At 39.3% G+C, this 22,991-nt stretch overlaps 1 long non-coding RNA gene across 1 annotated transcript; it reads right to left on the bottom strand.

The window, feature by feature from the left end:
• Window positions 1-5,497: 5,497 nt before the first annotated feature.
• LOC116667373 lies at window positions 5,498-20,291 on the bottom strand. Its single transcript, XR_004324262.1, has 3 exons — window positions 20,255-20,291; window positions 12,601-12,645; window positions 5,498-5,513 (listed from the first exon to the last, which is right to left on the bottom strand). It is a non-coding gene; the product is annotated as an uncharacterized LOC116667373 (long non-coding RNA).
• Between the last annotated feature and the right edge of the window lie 2,700 nt (window positions 20,292-22,991).

Raw genomic sequence — 22,991 nt, 5'->3', positions numbered from 1 at the left:
CCGGTTTAATTTCCTGCAGTTTTCACTGTAAAACCGTGTTGGATTTTGTACCAACATATATATACGTATGTAGTGTTGTTTGCAACTGAAAAGAAACTTCGTGTCCCCAACAAGATAGTTGAAGAATGGATTCCACCCAAATTATTTCTCAGAACTGAGCATGTGGGGAGAATTTCGTTCATCTATCACAAAGGGAACGGGTGCAGGAGAAATACTTACTCTGCTTTCTCAGTCTGTTTCCTAGTTCCGGTTTTAAGTTCCTGTATTTTTCACTGTAAAACCGAGTTGGAGTTAGCAATTCCCGATATATATATATGTACTGTAATTTGCAACTGCAAAGATAATTTGTTCTCCCAACAAGCTATGTGAAGTTACGCTTTCACACACACATATCACTCAGAACTGAGCATGTTGAGAGACGTTCATTCATCTAAAACTAAGGGAACGGGTTGCAGGAGAAACCCGTTCTCTGGTTTCTCAGTTTGTTTCTTACTGCCGGTATTTAGTTCCTGCAGTTTTCACTGTAAAACAGATTTGGAGCTTGTACCAACCCATTTATATGTATGTAGTTTAGTTTGGTACTGAAAAGAATCTTTGTGTTCCCATAAGCTAGGTGAAGGACGGCTTTCACAAACACTTCTCTCTAAGAAATGAGCATGTGGAGAGACGTTCATTTATGTAGCACAAAAGGAATGAGTTACAGGAGAAACACATACTCTGGATTCTCAGTCTGTTTCTAAGTTCCGGATTGAAGATCCTGCAGTTTTCACTGAAAAGCAGTTTTGGAGCTACTACCTCCCCATATATGTTTATGAAGTGTAGTTTGCAAATGAAAAGAAACTTTGTCTTCCCAACAAGTAAGGTGAAGTACGGTTTTCACACACACTTATATCTCAGAACTGAGCATGTGGAGAGACGTTCGTTCATCTAGCACAAAAGGAATGGTTTGCAGGAATAACTTTGACTCTGGTTTCTCAGAGTATTTCCCAGTGCCGGATTCAAGTTCCTGCAGTTCTCACGGTAAATACGAGTTGGAGAATGTACCTCCCTTTATACATGTATGTACTGTAGTTAGCAACTCAAAATAAACTTTGTGTTCCCAACAAGCTAGGTGAAGTTCGGCTTTCACACTCAGTTAACCTTCAGAACATAGCGTGTGGGGACACTTTCGTTCATCTAGCACAAATGGAAAGGTTTGCAGGAGAAACATGTACCCTGTTTTCTCAGTCTGTTTCATAGTGCTGGTATGAAGTTCCAGCAATTCTCACTGTAAATCCGAGTTTGAGAATGTACCTCTGTCTATATATGTATGTACTGTAGTTTGCAAATGAAAAGAATCTTTGTGTTCCCAAAAAGCTAGATGAAGGACGGCTTTCACACTCTCTTATATCTGAACTGAGCATGTGGAGAGACGTTCGTTCATCTTGCACAAACGGAATTTGTTAAATGGGAAACAATTACTCTGGTTTCTCAGTCGGTTTCCAAGTGGAGGTTTGAAGTTCCTTCAGTTTTCACTGTAAAGCCGAGTTGAACCTTGTATCTTACAATAAATATATGTATGTAATAGAGTTTGCAACAAAAAAGAAATTTTTTTTTCCCTACTAGATAAGAAAACGTCGGCTTTCACACACAATTATCTCTCAGAAATGAGCATGTGGAGAGATGTTCTTTCATCTAGCACAAAAGGAACTGGTTGCAAGAGAAACAATTTCTCAGATTTCTCCATTTCCTAGTCCCGGCTTGAATTTCCTGCAGTTTTCACTGTAAAACCTATTTGGAGCCACTATTTCCGCAAATATATGTATGTAGTGTATTTTGCAACTGAAAAGAACGTTTGTGTTCTAAACAAGCTAGTTGAAAGACGGCTTTCACACACACTTAAATCTGAGAACTGAGCATGGGAAGAGATGTTCCTTCATCTAGGACAAATGGAACGGTTTACAGGAGAAACACATACTCTTCTATCTCAGTCTGTTTCCAAGTGCCGGTTTGAAGTTCCTGCAGTTTTCACTGAAAAGATGCGTTGGAGCTATTACCTCCCATTATATATGTATGAAGAGTAGTTTGCAACTGAAAAGAAACTTTGTGTTCAAAACAAGCTAGTTAAAGGACGGATTTCACACACAGTTATCTCTCAGAACTGATCATGTGGAGAGATTTTAGTTCATCTAACACAAAGGGAATGGGTTGCAGGAAAACAATTACTCTGTTTTCTCAGTCTGTTTCTTAGTGCCGGTTTAAAGTTCCTAAATTTTCCAATGTAAAACCGATTTGAAGCTAGTACCTACCCATATATATATTTATGCAGTATAGATAGCAACTGATAAGAATCTTTGTGTTCCCTACAAGCTAGGTGAAGAATGGCTTTCACACACACTTATTTTTGAAAACTTAGCATGTGGATAGACGTTCGTTCATCTAGTACAATGAGAATGGATTACAGCATAAATACCTACTCTGGTATCTAAGACTGTTTCCAAGTGTCGCTTTGAATTTCATGCAGTTTTCACTGTAAAACAGAGCTGGAGCTAGTACCTCCCCATACAAATGTATGAAGAGTTGTTTGCAGATGAAAAGAGACTTTCTGTCCCCAAAAAGCTAGCTAAAGAACGGCTTTGAAACACAAATATCACTCAGAACTGAGCATGTGCAGAGACTTTCGTTCAACTAGCACAAAGGGAATGGATTGCAGAAGAAACTTAGACTCTGGTTTCTCAGTCTGTTTCCCAGTGCCTGTTTTAATTTCCTGCAGTTTTCACTGTAAAACCGATTTGGAGTTACCACCTTCGCAAATATATGTATGTAATTTAGTTTGCAACTGAAATGAAACTTTGTGTTCCGAACAATTTATGTGAAGTACGGCTTTCACACACACTTACCTCTGAGAACTGAGCATGTGGATAGATATTCGTTCATCTAGTACAAAGGTAACGTATAGCAGGTGAAAAATTTTGTCTGCATTCTTAGTCAGTTTCCTAGTGCTTGATTGAATCTCCTGCAGTTTTCACTGTAAATACTTGTTGGAACTAGTACCTCTCCTTATATATGTATGAAGTGTAGTTTGCAACTGAAAAGAAACTTTGTGTTCCCAACAAGCTATTTAAAGGACCGATTTCACACACACTTATCTCTCAGAACTTAGCATGTGGAGAGATTTTCCTTCATCTAGCACAGTGGGAATGGGATGCAGGAGAAACAATTTCTCTGTTTTCTCGGTCTGTTTCTGAGTGCCGATTTGAAGTTCCAGCAGTTTTAATTGTAAAAATTGTTGAAGCATGTCCTCACCATATATATGTAATTATTATAATTTGCAACATAAAATAAACTTTGTTTTCCTTACAAGCTAAGTGAAGTACGGCATTCACAAACAATTTTCTCTGAGAAATGAGAATGTGGAGAGATGTTCGTTCACCTAGCACAAACGGAACCGTTTGCAAGAGAAACACTTACTTTGGTTTCACAGTCTGTTTCCTAGTGCCGGTAGGAAGTTCCTGCAATTTTCACTGGAAAATGTAGTTGGGGCTAGTACCTCCCCATTTATATGTTTTTACTGCAAGTTGCAACTGAAAAGATACTTTGTGTTCCCAACAATCTACGTGAAGTTTGTCTTTCACACACAGTTTTGTGTCAGAACTGAGCATGTGGAGTGACGTTAATTCATCTAGCACAAAGTGAATGGGTTGCAGTAGAAACACTTTCTCTGGTATCTAATTATGTTTCCTTTTGCCGGTTTGTATTTCCTGCCTTTTTCACTGAAAATCCGTGTTGGAACTTGTACCTACCTGTATATAAGTGTGTACTGTAATTTCCCACTGAAAAAAAAATGGTGTTTCCAAAAAGCTAAGTGAAGGACGGCTTTCACACACAGTTATCTCTGAGAACTGAGAATGTGGAGAGACATAATTTCATGTAATACTAAGAGAACGGTTTACAGGAGAAACCCTTACTCTGTTATCTCAGTCTGTTTCTGAGTGCCGTCTTTAAGTTCCTGCAGTTTTCACTACAAAGTCAATTTGAAGCTACTACCTACCAAAATATATGTATGATGTGTAGATTGCATCTGAAAAGAAACATTGTATTCCCAACAAGCTAGTTAAAGGCGGATTTCACACACAATTTTCTCTCAGAAATGAGCATGTGGGGAGATGTTCCTTCATCTAGCACAAAGGGAATGTGTTGCAGGAGAAACACTTACACTGGCTCCACAGTAACTTTCCTAGTGCCGGTTTAATTTTCCGCAATTTTCACTGTAAAACCTTGTTCGAGTTTGTACCACCCCGTATATATGTATGTAGTTTTGTGTTCAACTGAAAAGAAACTTTGTGTTCCCAACAAGATAGTTGAAGTATGGCTTCCACCCAAAATTATTTCTAAGAACTGAGCATGTGGAGATAATTTTGTTCATCTATCACAAAGGGAACGGGTAGCAGGAGATTTACTTACACTGATTTCTCAGTCTGTTTCCTAGGGCCGGTTTTATGTTCCTGCAGGTTTCACTGTAAAAACGAGTTGGAGTTTGTACCTCCCGTTATATATGTATGTAGTGTAGTTTGCACCTGGAAGGATACTTTGTTCCCGCAACAAGATATGTGAAGTTAGGCTTTCACACACACTTATCTCTCAGAACTGAGCATGTGGAGAGACGTTCGTTTATCTAGCAGAAAATTAACTGGATACAAGAGAAACACATACTCTGATTTCTTAGTCTGTTTCCAAGTTCCGGTTTGAAGTTCCTGCAGTTTTCACTGAAAAGCCGATTTGGAGCTACTACCTCCCCACATATATATATATATGAAATGTAGTTTGCAAGTGAAACGAAAATTTGTGTTCCCAACAAGTAAGGTGAAGTATGGCTTTCACACACATTTATCTCTCAGAACTTAGCATGTGGAGAGACGTTCGTCCATCTAGCACAAAATGAATGTTTTGCAGGAGTAAATTTGACTCTGGTTTCTCAGTCTATTTCCCAGTTCCGGTTTCAAGTTCCTGCAGATTTCTCTGTAAAACCTAGTTGGTGAAAGTACCTCCCTATATATATCTATGTAGTGTAGTTTGCAACTCAAAAGAAACTTTGTGTTCCCAACAAGCTTGTTGAATGTCGGCTCTCACACTCAGTTAACCTTCAGTTTTTAGCATGTGGAGACACTTTCATTCATCTAGCACAATGGGAAAGGTTTGCAGGAGAAACACGTACTCTGGTTTATCAGTCTGTTTCGTATTGCCGGTTTGAAGTACCTGCAGTTTTCACTGTAAACCAGAGTTGGATCTAATACATTCCCAAATAGATTGTAGTTTGCAACTGAAAAGAATCATTGTGTTCCCAAAAGCTAGATGAAGAACGGCTTTCACCCACATTTATGTCTCAGAACTGAACATGTGGAGAGACCTTCATTCACCTAGCACATAGGGAACGTGTTAAAGGGGAAACACTTACTCTGGTATCTAATTCTGTTTCCAAGTGCTGGTTTGAAGTTCCTGCAGTTTTCACTGTAATGCAGAGTTGGAGCTATTACCTCCCATATATATTTATGAAGTGTAATTTGCAACTGAAAAGAAACTTTGCTATCAAAACAAGGTAGTTGAAAGACAGCTTTCACACACAATTATCTCTCAGAACTGAGCATGTGTGGAGACGTTTGTTCTTCTAGCACAATAGGAATAGATTGCAAGAGAAACTTTGTCTCTGGTTTCTCAGTCTGATCCCAGATCAGGTTTAAAGTTACTGCAGTTTTTACTGTAATCCGAGTTGGAGAAAGTACCTGCCTACCTATATGTATGTACTGTATTTTGCAACACAATAGAAACTTTGTGTTCACAACAAGTTAGCTGAAGGGCGGCATTCACACAAACTTATTTGTCCAAACTGAGCATGTGGTGAGACTTTCATTCATCTAGCACAAAATAATGGGTTGCAGGAGAAATATTTACTGTGGTTTCTCAGTATGTTTCGTAGTGCCGTTTTGAATTACCTGTAGTTTTCACTATAAAACCGAGATGGAGCTAGTACCTCCCCATATATATTTATGAAGTGTTGTCTGAAAGTGAAAGAAACTTTGTGATCCCAACAAGCTTGGTGAAGAATGGCTTTCACACACACTTATCTCTCAGAAATGAAAATGTAAACAGACATTCATTCATCTAGTACAAAGGAAAAGTCTTGCAGGAAAAAAATATTTCTTTAGTTTGTCAGTATGTTTCTTAGTGCTGGTTTGAAATTCCAGCAGGTATCAGAGTAAAAGCGAGTTGGAGCTAGTACATACCTGTATATATGTATGTATTGTAGTTTGCAACTGAAAAGAAACTTTGTGTTCCCAACAAGCTAGTTGAAGTACAGCTTTCAAACACACTTATCTCTCAGAACTGAACATGTGGGTAGACGTTCGTTCATCTAGCACAAAAGGAACTGGTTACATGTGAAACACTAACTCTGGTTTCTCAGGCTGAATCCATGTCTCTGTTTGAAGTTCCTGCAGTTTTCACTGTAAAGCCAAGTTAGATCATGTATCTCACCATATATATTAACATATTATAGTATTTAAGTAAAAAGAATCTTTGTGTTCCCTACAAGCTAAGTGAAGAATGGCTTTCACAATCAATTATCCCTCAGAAATGAGCATGTGGTGAGACGATCGTTCATCTATCACAAAGGGAACGGGTTGCAGGAGAAACTTTTACTGTGCTTTCTCAGTCTGTTACCTAGTGCCGGTTTGAAGTTCCTGCAGTTTTCACGGTAAAACCGAGTTGGAGCTAGTAATTCAAACACATATGTATGTACTACTGTTTGCAATTGAAAAGAAACTTTGTATTCCCAAAAAGCAAAGTGAAGGGAGTCTTTCACACACACTTATACCTCAGAACTGAGCATGAGAAGAGACATTCGTTCATCTAGCAAAAAGGGAATGGGTTACAGGAGAAACACTTACTCTGGTATCTAACTCTGTTTCTATGTGCTGGTATGACGATCCTGCAGTTTTCACTGTAAAGCTGATTTGGAGCTACTACCTCCCCATATATATGTATGAAGTGTATTTTGCAACTTAAAAGAAACTTTCTGTTCCCAACAAGCTATTTGAAAGAAGGATTTCTCACAAACTTGTCTCTCAGAACTGAGCATGTGGAGAGACATTCGTTCATCTAGCACAAATGGAATTGGTTACATGAGAAACACTAACCCTGGGTTCTTAGGCGGTTTCCAAGTGGCGGTTTGAAATTCCTGCTGCTTTCAGTGTAAATCCGATTTGGATATAGTACCTCCCTATATATATGAATGTAGTGTAGTTTGCAACTGAAAAGAAACTTTGTGTTCCCTACAAACTAAGTGAAGGACGTCTTTCACACACACTTATCTCTCAGAACTGAGCATGTGGAGAGACTTTCATTCATCTAGCACATAGGGAACGGGTTATATGTGAAACACTTACTTTGATTTCTCAGTCTGTCTCAAAGTGACGGTTGGAAGTTCCTGCAGTTTTCACTGTAAAGCCGATTTGCAGCTTGTTCCTCACCATAATTATGTATGTATTATAGATAGCAACTGAAATTAAATTTTGTGTTCCCTATAATCTAAATGTAGGGCCGCTTTCTCACACAATTATCTCTCAGAAATGAGCATGTGGAGAGATGTTCGTTCAACTAGCACAAAGGGAATGGGTTGCAAGAGAAACACTTTCTCTCGATTCTCAGACTGTTTTGTAGTGCCGGTTTGAAGTTTCTGCAGTTTTCACTGTAAAGCCGATTTTGAGCTAGTACATCTCCCATAAAAATGTATGAAGTGTAGTTTACACCTGAAAAGAAACTTTGTTTTCCCAAACAAACTATGTGAAGGACGGTTTCACACCCACTTAACTCTCAGAAATGAGCTTGTTGAGATACTTTTGTTCATCTAGCAGAAAAGGAATTGTTTGCTCGAGTAACATAGACTCTGGTTTCTCAGACTATTTCCTAGTGCCGGTTTCAAGTTCCTGCCGTTTACACTGAAAATCCGAATTGGATAAAGTACCACCCTATATATATGTATGTAGTGTAGTTTGCAACTGAAAAGAAACCTTGGGTTTCCTACAATCTAATTGAAGGACGGCTTTCACACACAATTATCTCTCAGAAATTAGTATGTGGAGAGATGATCTTTCACCTAGCACAAAGGGAACGGTTTGCAAGAGAAACAACTACTCTTGTATCTCAGTCTGTTTCCAAGAGCCGGTTTTGAGTTCCTGCAGTTTTCACTGTAAAATCGGGTTGGAGCTAGTACATCCGGAAATATATGTATGTAGTGTAGTTTACAAATGAAAAGAAACTTTGTGTTCCCAACAATTTGTTTGTAGGACGGCTTTCACACACACATATCTCTGAGAACTGAGCATGTATAGAGACGTTTGTACACCTAGCACAAAAGGAACGGGTTACAGGAGAAACACATACTCTGGTATCTTAGTCTGTTTCCAAGTGCCTGTTTGAAGTTCCTGCAAGTTTCACTGTAAAGCGGAGTTGGAGCTAGTAAATCCCCATATATGTTTATGAAATGTATTTTGCAACTGAAAAAATTACTGTGGTTTTGTCATTCTGTTTCCTAGTGCCTGTTTGAAATTCCAGCATGTATTACTGTAATAGTGAGTTGGAACTTGTACCGCCCTGTATATATGTATGTAGTGTAGTTTGCAACTGAAAAGAATCTTTGTGTTCCCAACAAGCTAGTTGAAGGAAGGATTTCTCACACACTCATCTCTCAGAACTGAGCATGTGGAGAGACGTTTGTTTATCTAGAAGAAAAGGAATGGATTGCTGTGGTAACTTTGACTCTGGTTTCTAAGTCTATTTTCCAGTACCGGTTTCAAGTTCCTGCAGTTTTCACTGTAAACCAATTTGGAGTAATTACCTCCCAATATATATGTATTTACATTAGTTTGCAACTGAATGGATACATTGTGTTCCAAACAGTTAAGATGAAGGACGGCTTTCACAAACAAATATCTCTCAGAATTGAGGTTGTGGAGAGACGTTCGTTCATCTAGCAAAAATGGAATAATTTGCAGGAGTAACTTTGTCTCTGGTTTCTCAGTATATTTCCCAGTGCTGGTTTCTAGTCTCTGCCGTTTTAAGTGTAAAAGCGAGTTGGAGAAAGTACATCCCTAAGTATATGAATGTAGTGTAGATTGTAACTGAAAAGAATCTTTGTGTTCCCAACAAGCTAGGTGAAGGAAGGCTTTCACACTCAGTTATACTTCAGAACTTAGCGTGTGGAGAGACGTTCTTTCATCTAGCACAAAGGGAAAGGGTTGCAGGAGAAACACGTACTCTTGTTTCTCAGTCTCTTTTGTAGTACCGGTTTGAAGTTTCTGCAGTTTTCACTTTAAAACCGAGATGGGGCTAGTAATTTTCCATGTATATGTATGTATTGTAGTTTTCAACTGAAAAGAAACTTTGTGTTGCCAACAAGCTAGGTGAAGGACGGCTTTCACACACACTTATCTCTCAGAACTGAGCATGTGGACAGACGTTCTTTCATCTAATACAAAAGAAATGGATTGCATTGGAAACATTTACTGTGGTTTCTCAGTTTGTTTACTAGTGCCGGTTTGAAATTCCAGCAATTTTCACTGTAAAACTGAGTAGGAGCTTGTACCCCCCTATATATATGTATGTAGTGTAGTTTGCAACTGAAAAGAAACTTTGTGTTGCCAACAAGCTAGGTGAAGGAAGGCTTTCACACACACTTATCTCTCAGAAATTAGCATGTGGAGAGACATTCGTTCAACTAGCACAAAGGGAATGGGTTACACGAGAAACACTTACTCTGGTATCTAACACTGTTTCCAAGTGCCGGTTTGAAGTTCCTGCTGTTTTCACTGTAAAGCCGATTTGGAGCTACTACCTCCCCATATAAATATATGAAGTGTATTTTGCAAATGGAAAGAAACTTTGTGTTCCCAACAATTAAGATGAAGGACGGCTTTCACACAAACTTATCTCTCAGAACTGAGATTGTGGAGATACGTTAGTTCATCTAGCATAAAAGGAATGGTCTGCAGGGGTAACTTTGACTCTGGTTTCTCAATCTATTTCCCAGTGCCGGTTTCAAGTTCCTGCCAGTTTCACTGTAAAACCGAGTTGGAGTAATTACCACTCTTTATATATGAACGTAATGTAGTTTGCAACTGAAAAGAAACTTTGTGTTCCCAAAAAGCTAGGTGAAGTATGGCTTTCACACTCAATTAATCTTCAGAAATTTGCGTGTGGATAGATGTTCGTTCATCTAGTACAAAGGGAATGGGTTACAGGAGAAACATGTTCTCTATGTTCTCAGTCTGTATTGTAATATCTGTATGAAGTTCCTGAAGTTTTCACTGTAAACACGAGTTGGAGCTCGTACATCCCCATATATATGTAAGAATTGAGTTTACAACTGAAAGGAAACTTTCTGTTCTAAACATGTTACGTGAAGGACTGCTTTCACACACAGTTGAATCTGAGAACTGAGCATGTGAAGAGACGTTCGTTCATCTAGACAAAGGGAAAGGTTTACAGGAGAAACACATACTCTGCTATCTCAGTCTGTTTCCAAGTGCCGGTATGAAGTTCCTGCAGGTTTCACTGTAAAGACGAGTTGGAGCTAGTACCTCCCGTTATATATGGATGAAGTGTTGTTTGGAACTGAAAGAAACTTTGTGTTCCCAACAAGCTAGTTAAAGGATGGATTTCACACACACTTATCTCTCAGATCTGAGCATGTGGAGAGATATTCCTTCATCTAACACAAAGGGCATGGGTTGCAGGAGAAACAATTTCTCTGGTTTCTCAGTCTGGTTCTTAGTGCCGGTTTAAAGTTCCTGCACTTTCCAGTGTAAAACCGAGTTAAACCTACAACCTCCCCATATATATGTATGCAGTGTAGATTGCAACTGATAAGAAACTTTGTATTCCCAACAATCTAGGTGAAGGACGAATTTCACACACACTTGTCTCTGAGAACTGGGCATGTGGATAGACGTTCATTGATGTAACTCAAATGGCATGGGTTTCAGGAGAAAAACGTACTCTGGTTTCTCAGTTTTTTTCCTAATGCCAGTTTGTAGTTCCTGCAGTTTTCACTGTAAAACAGTGTTGGAGCTTGTACCAACCCATATATATGTATGTAGTGCAGTTTGCTGCTGAGAATAATCTTTGTGTTCCCAACAAGATAGGTGAAGTTCGGCTTTCATGTACACTTATCTCTGAGAAATGAGGAAGTGTACAGACGTTCATTCATCTAGCAGAAATAGAACGTGTTACAGGAGAAACACATACTCTGGATTCTTAGCCTGTTTCCAAGTGCCAGTTTGAACTTCCTACATTTTTCACTGTAAAGCCGTTTTGGAGCTAGTACATCTCCCATAAAAATGTATGAAGTGTAGTTTGCACCTGAAAAGAAACTTTGTCTTCCCCACAAGCTATGTGAAGGACGGTTTCACACACACTTATCTCAGAACTGAGCATGTTGAGATACATTCTTTCAACTAGCACAAAAGTAATGGTTTGCAGGGGTAACATAGACGCTGGTTTCTCAGTCTATTTCCCAGTGCCGGTTACAAGTTCCTGCCGTTTACATTGAAAATCCGATTTGGATATAGTACCTCCCTATATATATGAATGTAGTGTAGTTTGCAACTGAAAAGAAACTTTGGGTTCCCTACAAACTAAGTGAAGGACGGCTTTCACACACAAGTATCTCTCAGAAATTAGCATGTGGAGAGATGATCTTTCACCTAGCACAAATGGAGCGGTTTGCAATAGAAACAACTACTCTGGTTTCTCAGTCTGTTTCCAAGAGCCGGTTTGAAGTTCCTGCAGTTTTCACTGTAATATTGAGTTGGAGCTTGTACATCCGGAAATATATGTATGTAGTGAAGTTTACAAATGAAAAGAAACTTTGTGTTCCCAACAATTTCTTTGTAGGACGGCTTTCACACACACTTATCTCTGAGAAATGAACATGTATAGAGACGTTCGTACATCTAGCACAAAAGGAACGGGTTAGAGGTGAAACACATACTCTGGTATCTTAGTCTGTTTCCAAGTGCCTGTTTGAAGTTCCTGCAATTTTCACTGTAAAGTGGAGTTGGAGCTAGTAATTTCCCATATATATTTAGGAAATGTAGTTTGCAACTGAAACTAAACTTTGTGTTCCCAAAAAGTTAGGTGAAGGACGGTTTCACACACAATTATCTCTCAGAACTGAGCATGTGTTGAGACGTTTGTTAATCTCGCAGAGAAGTAATGGATTTCAGGAGAAATTTTGGCTCGGTTTTCTCAGTCTGTTTCACAATTCCCGTTTCAAGTTCCTGCAGTTTTCACTGTAAAACGATTTGGAGAAATTACCTCCCTATATATATGTATGTACTTAAGTTTGCTACTGAATTGAAATTTTGTGTTCCAAACAAGTAAGTTGAAGGACAGCTTTCACAAACACTTATATCTCAGAACTGAGCATGAGGAGAGACTTTCATTCATGTAGCTCAAACGGAATGGGTTTCAGTTGAAAAACGTACTCTGGTTTCTCAGTTTGTTTCCTAGTGCTGGTGTGTTGTTCCTGCAGTTTTCACTGTAAAACCGATTTGGAGCTTGTACCAACCCATATATATGTATGTAGTGCAGTTTGCTACTGAAAAGAATCTTTGAGTTCCCAACAGGCTAGGTGAAGTTCGGCTTTCACCTACCCTTATCTCTGAGAACTGAGTATGTGGACAGAAGTTCATTCATCTAGCGCAAAATGAATGGGTTACAGGAGAAACACATACTCTGGGTTCTTAATCTGTTTCCAAGTGCCGGTTTGAATTTCCTGCAGTTTTAACTGTAAAACCAATTTGGAGCAGGTACATCCCCCATATAAATGTATGAAGTGTAGTTTGCAACTGAAAAGAAACTTTGTGATCCCCACAAGCTAAGTGAAATTTGGCTTACACACACACTTCTCTCTCAGAACTGAGCTTGTGGAGATACTTTCGTTCATCTAGCACAAATGTAATGGTTTGCTGGGGTAACTTTGACTCTGGTTTCTCAGTCTATTTCCCAGTGCCTGTTTCAAGTTCATGCCATTTTCACTGCAAATCCGTGTTGGTGAAGTACCTACCTATATACATGAATGTACTGTAGTTTTCAACTGAATAGAAACTTTGGGTTCCCTACAAATTAAGTGAAGGGCATCTTTCACACACAATTCTCTCTCACAAATGAGCATGTGGGGAGATGTTCATTCACCTAGCACAAAGGGAACGTGTTGCAAGAGAACACTTTCTCTGGTTTCTCAGACTGTTTTGTAGTGCCCGTTTGAAGTGCCTGCAGTTTTCACACTAAAACCGAGATGGGGCTAGTTCCTCCCCATATATATGTATGTAATGTTGTTTGAAACTAAAAAGAAACTTTGTATTCACAACAAGCTATGTGAAGTACAGCTTTAAAACACAGATATATCTCAGAACTGAGTATGTGGAGAGAGGTTCGTTCAATTAGCACAAAGGGAATGGGTTGCAGGAGAATAAATTACTGTGGTTGCTCAGTCTGTTTCCTAGTGCAGTTTTGAAGTTCCTGTAGTTTTCACCTAAAAACAAGCTAGGTGAAGGACGGCTTTCACACACACTAATCTCTCAGAACTAAGCATGTGGAGAGACGTTCGTTCATCTAGCACAAATGGAACGGGTTGCAGGAGAAACTTTTAATCTGGTTTCTCATTCTGTTTCCTAGTGCCGGTTTGAAGTTCCTGCAGTTTTCACTGTAAAACCTATTTGGAGCTAGTACCTCCCCATATATATGTATGTAGTGCAGTGTCCAACAATAAAGAAACTTTGTGTTCCCAACAAGCTATGTGAATGACGGCTTTAAATCCCACTTATCTCTCAGAACTGAGCATGTGGAGAGACGTTCGTTCAAATAGCAGAAACGGAAATTGTTGCAGGAAAAACAATTTCTGTGATTTCTCAGTCTGTTTCCTAGTGCCATTTTGATGTTCCTGCAATTCTCACTGGAATACCGATTTGGAGATAATACCTACCAATATATATGTATGTAGTGCAGTTTCCAACTTAAAGAATCTTTGTATTCCAAACAAGCTAGGTGAAGGACGGCTTTAACTCACAATTCTCTATCAGAAATGAGCATGTGGTGTTATGTTAGTTCAACTACCATAAAGAGAACCGGTTGCAGGGGAAAAATTTTTGTGGATTCTCTGTCTTTTTCCTAGTGATTGTTTGAAGTTCCTGCAGTTTTTACTTCAAAACCGAGTTGGAGGTAGAACTTACCATTATATATTAATGTAGTGCCATTTCCAACAGTAAAGAAACTTTGTGTTCCCAACAAGCTAGGTGAAGGACGGCTTTCACACACAGTTACCTCTCAGAACTGAGCATGTGGAGAGAAGTTCTTTCAGCTAGCACAAGGGAGTGGATTGCTGGAGAAACACTTACTGTGGTTTCTCAGTCTGTTTCCAAGTGCCTTTTTGACGTTCCTGCAGTTCTCACTGTAAAACAGTGTTGGAGCTCGTACCTCCCCATATATATGAATGTAGTGCCGTTTCCAAGTGAAAAGAAACTTTGTTTTCCCAACAAGCGAGGTGAAGGTCGTCTTTCACACACACATATATCTCAGAAGTGAGCATGTGGAGAGAAGTTCGTTCAAGTAGCACAAAGGGAAATATTTGCAGGAGAAACTGTTATTGTTGTATCTCAGACTGTTTAGCAAGTGCCGGTTTGAAGTTCCTGCAGTTTACACTGTAAAACCGAATTGTACCTAGTAATTTCCCATATATATGTATGTAGTGCAGTTACCAACAGAAAAGTATCTTTGTGTTCCCAACAAGCTGGGTTAAGTGCGGATTTAACGCACAGTTATCTCTCATAACTGAGCATGTGGAAACACGTACGATCAACTTGCACAAAGAGAAAGGGTTGCATCGGAAAATCTTACAGTGTTTTCTCAGTCTGTTTCTTAGTGCCGGTTTGAAGTTCTTGAAGATTTCACTGTAAAACCGAGTTGTAACTAGCACCTCCCCATACATATGTATGTAGTGCAGTTTTCAAATGAAAGAAACTATATGATTCCAACAATCAAGGTTTAGGACGGCTTAAACACAAATTTATATCTCTGAAATGAGAATGTGGAGAGACCTTCTTTCATCTGGCACATAGGGAACTGGTTGCAGGAGAAACAATTACTGTGGTTTCTCAGACTGTTTCCTAGTGTCTTTGGAGTTCCTGCATTACTCACGGTAAAACCGAGTTTTAGATATTACATCCCTATTTATATGTATGTAATGCAGAATCCAACTGAAATGAAACTTTGTTTTCCCAAAAGCTAGGTGAATGACGACTTTCACACACACTAATCTCTCAGAACTGAGCATGTGTAGAGACGTTCTTTCAAGTAGCACAAATGGAAAGGGTTGCAGTTGAAATATTTATTCTGGATTCTCTGTATGTTTCCAAGTACCTGTTGGTAATTCCTGCAGTTTTCAATGTAAAACCGAGTTGGAGATAGAACATCACCATATATATATATGTAGTGCAATTTCCAACTGAAAAGAACCTTTGTGTTCCCAACAAGCTAGGTGAAGTACAGCTTAAACACACAGATATATCTCAGAACTGAGTATGTGGAGAGAGGTTCGTTCAACTAGCACAAAGGGAACGGGTTGCAGGAGAAACAATTACTGTGGTTTCTCAGTCTGATTCCTAGTGCAGGTTTGAAGTTCCTGCAGTTCTCAGCTAAAAACCTATTTGGAGCTAGTACCTCCCCATATATATGTATGTAGTGCAGTGTCCAACAATAAAGAAAATTTGTGTTCCCAACAAGCTAGGTGAAGGACGTCTTTCACACACACTTATCTCTCAGAACTGAGCATGTGGAGAGACGTTCGTTCAACTCGCACAAGGGAGCAGATTGCTTGGGAAACACTTACTGTGGTTTCTCAATCTGTTTACTAGTGCCGGTTTGAAGTTTCTGCATTTTTCACTTTAAAACCGAGTTGGAGATTGTACACACACATATATAGGTATCTAGTGCAATTTCCAACAGTTTAGAATCTTTATGTTCCCAACATGCTACTTGAAATACGGCTTTCAAAAACACGTATCTCTGAGAAATTAGCATGTGTAGATACATTCGTCCAACTAGCACAAAGGGAACTGTTTGTTGGAAAAACAATTACTGTGGTTTCTCAGTCTGTTTCCTAGTGCCGGTTTGAAGTTCCTTCAGTTTTCATTGTAAAGCTGTGTTGGAGCTAGTACATACCCATATATATATATATGTAGTGAAGATTCCAATAGGAAAAAACTATGTGTTCCCAACAAGCCAGGTGAAGGTCGGCTTTCACACACATTTATCTCTCAGAAATGAGCATGTGGAGAGACATTCGTTCATCTGGCACAAATGGAGCGGGTTGCAGGAGAAACAATTCCTGTGGTTTATCAGCCTGATTCCTAGTGCCGTTTTGAAATTCCTGCAGTTTTCACTGTAAAACCGAGTTGGAGCTTGTACTTCCCAGTATATATGTATTTAGTGCAGTATGCAACACAATGAATCTTTGTGTTCCCAACAATCTAGGTGAAGGACGGCATTAACACACACTTATCTCACAGAAATGAGCATGTGGAGAGACGTTCCTTCATCTTGCACAAAATGAACCAGTTGCAGGTGAAACATTTACTCTTGTTTCTCTGTCTTTTTCCTATTTCCGGTTTGAATTTCCTGTCGTTTTTAATGTAAAACCGAGTTGAAACTAGTACCTCCCCATATATTTTTATGTAGTGCTGTTTACAACTGAAAAGAATCTTTGTGTTCCAAATAAGCTAGGTGAAGTATGGCTTTAACACTCATTTTTCTCTCAGAACCTAACACTTGGAGAGATGTTCGTTCAACTAGCACAATTGGAACGGTTGCAGGAGAAAGACTTAGTGTGGATTCTCAGTCTTTTTCCAAGTGCCGTATTGAAGTTCCTGCAGTTCTCACCGTAAAACCGTGTTGGAGCTAGAACCTCCTCATATATATGTATGTAGTGCAGTTGCCAATTAAAAAGGAACTTTGTGTTCCCAACATGTTAGTTGAAGGACGCCTTTGACACACACTTATCTCTCAGAACTGAGCATGTGGAGAGACGTGCGTTCAACTAGCAGAAACGGAATGTGTTGCAGTAAAAACAATTACTGTGGTTTCTCAGTCTGTTTCCTAGTGCCATTTTGTTGTTCCTGCAGTTCTCACTGTAATACCGATTTGGAGATAATACCTACCAATATATATGTATGTAGTGCAGTTTCCAACTTAAAGAATCTTTGTATTCCAAACAAGCTAGGTGAAGGACGGCTTTCACACACAATTATCTGTCAGAAATGAGTATGTGGTGTTACGTTACTTCAACTACCACAAAGAGTACCGGTTGCAGGAGAAAAATTTTTGTGGAGTCTCTGTCTTTTTTTCTAGTGCCCGTTTGAAGTTCCTGCAGTTTTTACTGAGAAACCGAGTTGGAGCTAGTACCTACTCTTATATATTAATGTAGTGCCGTTTCCAACAGTAAAGAAACTGTGTTCCCAACAAGCTAGGTGAAGGACGGCTTTCACACACAGTTACCTATCAGAACTGAGCATGTGGAGAGATGTTCGTTCAACTAGCACAAAGGGCACGGGTTGAAGGAGAAACAATTTCTGTGGATTCTCAATCTGTTTGCAAGGGCCGTTTTGAAATTCCTGTATTTCTCACTGTAAAACCGATTCGGAGCTAGAACCTCCCCATATGTATTTATGTTTTGCAGTTTCCAACTTAAAAGAAATTTTTTGTTCCGAACTATGTAGGTGAAGGCGGCTTTAACACACAATTATCTCTCAGAAGTGAGCATGTGGAGAGACGTTCGTTCAACTAGGAAAATGGGCTCGTGTTGCAGGGAAAGAATTACTGTGGTTTCTCAGACTCTTTCCTTGCCGGTTTGACGTTCTTGATGATTTCACTGTAATACAGAGTTGGAGCTAGTACCTCCCCATATATATATGTATGTAGAGCAGATTTCAACTGAAAGAAACTATGTGTTCACAACAACATATGTTTAGGACTGCTTTCACACACACTTATATCTCTGAATTGAGAATGTGCAGAGACCTTCTTTCAACTAGCACAAAGGGAACGGGTTGCAGGAGAAACAATTACTGTGGTTTTTCAGAATGTTTCCTAGTGTCGATTTGAAGTTCCTGCATTTTTCATTTTAAAACCGATTTGGAGCTTGTACCTCCCCATATATTTTATGTAGTGCATTTTCTGACTGAAAAGAAAGTTTGTGTTCCCAACAAGCTGGGTGAAGTTCGGCTTTCATACACACTTGTCTCTCAGAACTGATCATTTGGAGAGACTTTCTTTCAAGTAGCACAAAGGGATCTGTTTGCTGGAGAAACACTTATTGTGCATTCTTAGTATTTTAACTAGTGCCGGATTAAAGTTCCTGCAGTTTTTACTGTAAAGCCAATTTGGAACTTCTTCCTTACCATATATATGTATGTAGTGCCGTTTCCAAAGTAAAGAAAATTTGTGTTCCCTACAAGCTAGGGGAAGGACGGGTTTCACACAAACTTATCTCTCAGAATAGAGCATGTGGAGACAAGTTCGTTCAACTAGCAAAAACGGAAATGTTTGCAGGAGTAACAGTTTCTGTAGATTCTCTGTCTATTTCCTAGTGCCGTTTTGAAGTTCCTGCATTTCTCACCTTAAAACCGAGTTTGAGCTAGGAAATCCCCATATATTTGAATGTAGTGCAGTTTCCAACTGAAAAGAAAATTTGTGTTTCAACAAGCTAGTGAAGGATGGCTTTCACACACACTTATCTCTCAGAACTGAGCATGTGGAGAGACGTTCATTCAACTAGCACAAGGGAGCGGATTGCTGGTGAAACACTTACTGTATTTTCTCAGCCTGTTTCCAAGTGCCAGTTTCAAGTTCCTCCAGTTTTCACTATAAAACCGAGTTAGAGCTTGTACCTCCATATATATATTTATGTAGTGCAGTATCCAACTGAAAAGAAAACTTGTGTTCCCAAAAATATATGTGATGGACGTCTTTAAGACACACGTAACTGTCAGAATTGAGCATGTGGAGAGACGTTCATTCAACAAGCACAATTTGATCTGTTGGCAGGAGAAACACTTATTGTGGATTCTCAGTCTGTTTCCTAGTGCCGGTTTAAAATTCCTGCAGTTTTCACTGTACAACCGATTTGGAGCTAGTACCTCCCCTTATATATGTATGTAGTGCATTTTCCAACTGAAAAGAAACTTTGTGTTCCAAACAAGCTAGGTGAAGGACGGCTTTCTCACACAATTATCTCTCAGAACTGAGCATGTGGAGAGACGATCTTTCAAGTAGCACAAAGGGAAGTGTTTGCAGTTGAAATATTTACTCTGGTTTCCCCGTCTGTTTCCAAGTACTTGTTTGATATTCCTGAAGTTTTCACTGTAAAACCGACTTGGAGCAAGTACCTAACCTTATGTATGTATGTACTGCACTTTCCAAGTGAAAAGAAATTTGTGTTCCCAACAAGCTAGGTGAAGTACGGTTTTAACACACACTTAACTCTCAGAACTGAGCATGTGGAGAGACGTTCGTTCAACTAGCACAAGGGAGCGGATTGCTGGGGAAACACTTACTGTATTTTCTCAGTCTGTTTCCTAGTGCCCGTTTCAAGTTCCTGCAGTTTTCACTGTAAATCCGTGTTGGAGCTTGTACCTACCGTTATATATGTAAGTAGTTCAGTTTCAAAAGTAAAGAATCTTAGTGTTCCAAGAAGATAGGTGAAGGACGGCTTTAAGACACACTTATCTCACAGAAATGTGCATCTGGAGAGACGTTCATTCAACTAGCATCATGTGAACATGTTGCAGGAAAAACCACTACTGTGGTTTCTCAGTATGTTTCCTGGTTCCGTTTTGATGTTCCTGCAGTTCTCACTGTAAAACCGAGATGGATCTTTTACGTCCCCTTATATAAGTATGTAGTGCAGTTTCCGACTGAAAAGAAACTTTGTGTTCCCAACAACATATGTAAAGAACGGCTTTCACACACACTTATATCTCAGAACTGAGGATATGGAGAGACTTTCGTTCAACTAGCAGAAAGGGAACATGTTGCAGGTGGAAAATTTACTGTGGTTTCTCTGTCTGTTTCCAACTGCCAGGTTGAAGTATTGACAGTAAAACCCAGCTTGAGCTGGTGCCTACTCATATATAAGTTTGTAGTGCAGTTTCATCATTACAGAAACTTTGTGTTCCCAACAAGCTAGGTGAAGGACGGCTTTCACACACACTTAACTCTCTGAACTGAGCATCTGGAGACACCTTCGTTCAACTAGCACAAAAGGAATGTTTTGCAGGAAAAACTAATACTGTGGTTTCTCATTCTGTTTCTAAGTGCCGATTTGAAGTTCCTGAATTTTTCACTTTAAAACCGAGTTGGAGGTAGTAAATACCCATATATATGAATGAATTGCAGTTTCCAACTCTTAAGAATCTTTGTGTTCCCAACAAGCTAGTTGAAGGACGGCTTTCACACACACTTATCTCTCAGAAATTAGCATGTGGAGAGACGTGCGTTCAACTACCACAAAGTAAAATTGTTGCAGGAGAAACACATACTGCAGATTGTATGTCTGTTTCCTTGTACCAGTTTGAATTTCCTCCAGTTTTCACTGTAAAACCGAGTTAGAGCTTTTACCTCCATATATATATGTATGTAGTGCAGTATCCAACTGAAAAGAAAACTTGTGTTCCCAACAACCTATGTGAAGGAAATCTTTAACACACACTTAACTGTCAGAACTGAGCATGTGGAGAGACTTTCGTTCAACAAGCACAAATTGATCTGTTGGCAGGAGAAACACTTATTGTGGATTCTCAGTCTGTTTCGTAGTGATGGTTTAAAATTCCTGCATTTTTCACTGTACAACCGATTTGGAGCTAGTACCTCCTTATATATATGAATGTAGCGCTGTTTCTGACTGAAAGTATACTTTGTGTTCCCAAAAAGATATATGAAGAAAGGCTTTCACACACACTTATACCTCTGAACTGAGCATCTGGAGACACCTTCGTTCAACTAGCACAAAGGGAAGGTTTTGCAGGAAAAACAAATACAGTGATTTCTCAGTTTGTTTCCTAGTGCCGTTTTGATGTTCCTGCAGTTTTCATCGTAAAATCGATTTGGAGCAACTACATCACCATATATATGAATGTAGTGCATTTTCAAACTGAAAAGAAACTTTGTGGTTATAACAAGCTAGGTGAAGTTTGGCTTTCACACACACTTATCCCTGACAATTGAGCATGTGGAGAGACGTTTGTTCATCTTGCAGTAAGGGAACGGGTTGCCGGAGAAACTTATACTCTGGTTTCTCAGTCTGCTTCCTACTCCTGGTTTGAAGTTCCTGCAGTTTTCACTGTAAAACTGAGTTGGAGCTAGTAAATAGCAATATATATATATGTAGTGCAGATTCCAACAGGAAAAAATTGTGTTCCCAACAAGCTAGGTGAAGGACGGCTTTCAAACACACTTATCTCTCAGAAATGAGCATGTGGAGAGACGTTCTTTCATCTTGCACAAAATGAACCGGTTGCAGGAGAAACATTTACTCTGGTTTCACTGTCTGTTTCCTAGTGCCGGTTTGAATTTCCTGCAATTTTCACAGTAAAACAGATTTGAAGCTTGTACCTCCACATATATATGTATGTAGTGCAGTTTCCCACTGAAAAGAAACTTTGTGTTCCCAACAAGCTATGTGAATGACGGCTTTAAAACACACTTATCTCTCAGAACTGAGCATATGGAGAGACGTTCGTTCAACTAGCAGAAACGGAACGTGCTGCAGGAAAAACAATTACTGTGGTTTCTCAGTCTGTTTCCTAGTGCCATTTTGATGTTCCTGCAGTTCTCACTCTAATACCGATTTGGAGATAATACCTACCAATATATATGTATGTAGTGCAGTTTCCAACTTAAAGAATCTTTGTATTCCAAACAAGCTAGAAGAAGGACGACTTTCACACACAATTATCTATCAGAAATGAGCATGTGTTGTTACGTTATTTCAACTACCACAAAGAGTACCGGTTGCAGGAGAAAAATTTTTGTGTTCATTCTCTGTATTTTTCCTAGTGCCCGTTTGAAGTTCCTGCAGTTTTTACTGTAAAACCGAGTTGGAGCTTGTACCTACCCTTATATATTTATATAGTGCCGTTTCCAACAGTAAAGAAACTTTGTGTTCCCAACAAGCTAGGTGAAGGACGGCTTTCACACACAGTTACCTCTCAGAACTGACCATGTGGAGAGATGTTCATTCAACTAGCACAAAGGGCACGGGTTGAAGGAGAAACAATTTCTGTGGATTCTCTATTTCCTAGTGCCGTTTTGAAGTTCCTGCCGTTTTAAATGTAAACCCAGATTTGGAGCTAGTATCTCCCCATATATATTTATGTAGTGCATTTTTAAACTGAAAAGAATCCTTGTGTTCCTAATAAGCAAGGTGAAGTACGGCTTTAACACTCTCTTATTTCTCAGAATTAAGCATGTGGAGAGAAATTCGTTCAACTAGCACAAAGGGAAATGTTTGCAGGAAAAAGAAATTCTGTAAGTTCTCAGACAATATCCTAGAGCCGTTTTGAATTACCTGCAATTATCACCGTAAAACCGTGTTTGAGCTAGAAAATCCCCATATATATGTATGTAGTGTAGTTTCCCACAGAAAAGAAACATTGTGTTCCCAGCAATCTAGCTGAAGGACGGCATTCACACACACTTATCTCTCAGAACTAAGCATGGGGAGAGACGTTCGTTCAACTAGCATAAGGGAGCAGATTGCTGGGGAAACACTTACTGTGGTTTCTGAGTCTGTTTCCTAGTGCCGGTATGAAATTCCTGCATTTTTCCCTATAAAACCGAGGTGGAGCTAGTACCTCCCCATATATATGAATGTAGTGCAGTTTCCGACTGAAAATAAACTTTGT

The sequence above is a fragment of the Camelus ferus genome, chromosome 11 (assembly GCF_009834535.1).
Source record: "Camelus ferus isolate YT-003-E chromosome 11, BCGSAC_Cfer_1.0, whole genome shotgun sequence".
Lineage (NCBI taxonomy): Eukaryota > Metazoa > Chordata > Mammalia > Artiodactyla > Camelidae > Camelus > Camelus ferus.
The sequence above is the reverse complement of the archived record's forward strand: the minus strand, read 5'-3'. Positions and strand labels throughout refer to the sequence as shown.